Here is a 3,159-nt window from a genome sequence, read left to right as displayed (position 1 = left end):
ACCAGCTTTGAATTCTTCGATTTCTAAAAACAACGGAATATACAGATCAAGTATGCATCAGTAGCGCATTCAAGAGCCAATGGCCAGGTGGAAAGAGTCAATGGAATGGAAGCGCTCAGGAAGAAAGTACTCGACAAAAATGAAAAGCTTGCAGGAAAGTGGATCAGAGAGCTGCCATATGTGGTTTGGAGCTTGAGAACTCAACCTAGTCGAGCTCTCACTACAACACTTGAGACCTTCTGTGACATTTCCTTTGTGTCATAAAACCTTGAATTTACGTCACCTTTTGAAGTTTATGACATCTCCATGACGAAAATAACTTTGTCACCTATCATGCGTGGCATTACATGATCTGCGACGTTTCAGTCTTTTTCGTCATAAATTTAGTGACATATCATTAATCGTCATAGTTTCGTGACACATTTTTTCGTCATTAACAATCTCCAAAACATGTCTCCACATAGGATAGAAAAATGTCACAAAATTAAACACTTACATGACATGGCATGATTGGGACCTTACGTGGCATTCATACTATGATGATGTTCGTCACAAAACACTTTTGTTCATCACAAAACATTTGGCCCAAGCGAGGCCATTTTATTTTATAACTATCATCGATGTCAATGTAGCACAAGAAGCACAACCCATTATAATTGAACAACTATCAATGATCATCACATATACTTATCAACATATTATCATAGATATTATTCAATAACAACCAAATCTTGGAGCTACCAGACCAACATTGCTACTTCTAACCATGTAGCATCAGCGCCATTGTTGCTTCTCTTTATTGCAGCTACAAGATCAACATTTTGAAGACAACCGATTTGTACATAAGGTTCTGCATTTTTCGTGAGGACCACCAATTTTGTCTTTAACAGGAATCCATTTCTTCAATCATAGGAAATAATAATGTCAGTCAACTGTTAGCCCAAGATAAAACAGAAGAAATCAAAGTACATGAATAAATGGGTATTACCATTTTAGAAGTCTTAATATGAAGTTCAGCCCATTAACATCTTGTTGATACCTTTTGTACATAAGGTTCTACATTTTTTAGGACAACCAATTTCTCCTTAACAGAAATCCATTTCTTCAATCATAGGAGGTAATAATGTCAGCCAACTGTCAGTCCAATATAAAACAAAAGAAATTGAACTACATGAACAAATGGGCATTACCATCTTAGTAGCCTCAATATGAGTTTCAACCCATTTCTTTGCATGTGCTAATTTTTCTGATGCCTGAAATGTTAGATACGTAGACATATAAATGGTCATTTTATTTGTGTAATTCATTTTGAAATTGGAAATAAAAGAAACTAGTATGAAAAAGGCACAAAAACATTCTGCATAGCAGGTTTCCCATGTTAGCTCCAGTGATCTGAGACAACCTCCTACAAATGATGACGTCTATAGCAATGAGAGAACAAGAACATGGAAATTGTAGTAGTAAATATTTGTGGTCAGTGATGGGAGAACATAAGAATGGAAATTGAAGTGATAAATATTTATGGTTCTGCTCTTACCACATAATGAGCATATTGTGCCGCTAGCCAAGGTGGTAACCATGCTTTATGAACCTGCAAAAGGAAATGAACATAAACATGCATATTTGCACTCCAAACACCATCCATACGTCAAAGTATAGAATTTAAAATTTCAATGGACTTTAGGCTCTAGTATAGATATCTAATTTAATGATCTGCTAGTGTTATAATAATGTGTTGCAAGCTTTAGACTTGAGTTCTTATTAATTATTTTTTTCTACATCTCCTGCTAGTGTCATAAGAATAGTACTATAACCTCTTATTAATTTTTATTTTTTTCTTTATTTTTCCCACATCTCCTGCAGTGACCATATTGTCCCTCTCTAATTTTGCATATCTTCCTCACGAACAGCAAGCAAAAACTCAAAAAGAATATACTTAGTCTTAGAACCATGCTTGGGATCACAGGATCATAAAAGTACAATGATCGAAACGAAGTATGAGGTAGCGATTGAGTCAGTTATGCGAAATTGAACAAATCATAACAGTCATCATGAGTCAGTTATTGCCCAGCGATTGGGTACGATTCTATCTGTCCAAGCCTAACGAATTACCAACAAAAGAGATATAGAAATTGTACACGTGGATGATAAACATATGAAATAAGCATCCTATTGCATCCTACAGTTTCCACGACATACTAAAATAGTGCATCAGTCAACCAGCCACAAAAATACAAAGCATGCGTGTGATCAGGAGCAACATGTCAGAAAAAGGGTCTTTTTGGTGCTCTATTTCACGAGCACCGGATCAAATAGCTATGAATAGAACAACAAAGGATACACCTATCTATAACTTACTGGCTTACAAAATCAGGATCGAAATTCAATGGATTTATGATTTAAAGGCATGTCAGGTCAACTGCGGTAACCCAACTAGACCAGACCAAGCAAACAACTTGAGTTCTACAAACTGACAAGGATGTGGCTATCAGCTTCAGAAAAGCAAGATGGAAGCAACACAGGGAGAAGAGACTACCATCTACTGGAACACAGTGGGGCAACGACTGGCGCCGCCATGACGTGGGCGGTGGGCAGCGGGCGTGGGCTGGTGGCTGGAGCGAGGCGTTCGGGCGCAGGCGCTAACCGGCTGGCCGATTGCGACCGGCTGCCAGGCGAAGGCGGGGGCGCTTGCTGTGGTGGCACGGCTGGCAAGGGCTACATGGTGAAGCAAGGCGACCGGACGGGGGCGCTGGCTGGATGGGGCGATGACAACGAAGAGGATGGATGCGGTTGTTGCCGCTGGGAATGAATCGGCTAGGTTTAGGGCAAAAATATTTGTAATTTCGCCATGTGTTGACACTTTGCTGTTTTATCATGATTTGTGGGTCGTTTATATCTATAATTTATGGGTTCGGTGGCAAATTAGCGAACTTTAATGTGAATAGTGGCAAAATTGCAAATCAGCCGTGGCAACACACTAGTATGTGATGGAAATGAATCGTTTACAAGAGAGAATTACTACCCATAATAAATGTTAATATTATTTTAAGGTCCATATTTTTAGAAACACTTGACTATTAAGGTGATGATAATGAAACTATTTTTTATGATGAAAGATATGGAGTTCGAATCTTTTGAATTTTTTTTTACTTTTTTTCT

The 3,159-nt window shown here is 38.3% G+C and overlaps 1 long non-coding RNA gene across 5 annotated transcripts; it reads right to left on the bottom strand.

Moving 5' to 3' along the window:
* Positions 1-636: 636 nt before the first annotated feature.
* Positions 637-2,807, bottom strand: LOC103638257 (uncharacterized). Of its 5 annotated transcripts, none has more exons than XR_558653.4 (5): positions 2,537-2,807; positions 1,538-1,591; positions 1,191-1,405; positions 989-1,102; positions 637-900 (listed from the first exon to the last, which is right to left on the bottom strand). It is a non-coding gene; the product is annotated as an uncharacterized lncRNA (long non-coding RNA). The 5 variants fall into 5 exon arrangements; XR_002265186.3 differs by having other exon boundaries at positions 1,191-1,421; positions 2,537-2,796; XR_002265187.2 differs by lacking the exon at positions 2,537-2,807 and adding an exon at positions 2,359-2,524 and having other exon boundaries at positions 1,191-1,421.
* Positions 2,808-3,159: the final 352 nt, after the last annotated feature.

Source organism: Zea mays, chromosome 9 (genome assembly GCF_902167145.1).
Source record: "Zea mays cultivar B73 chromosome 9, Zm-B73-REFERENCE-NAM-5.0, whole genome shotgun sequence".
Lineage (NCBI taxonomy): Eukaryota > Viridiplantae > Streptophyta > Magnoliopsida > Poales > Poaceae > Zea > Zea mays.
The sequence above is the reverse complement of the archived record's forward strand: the minus strand, read 5'-3'. Positions and strand labels throughout refer to the sequence as shown.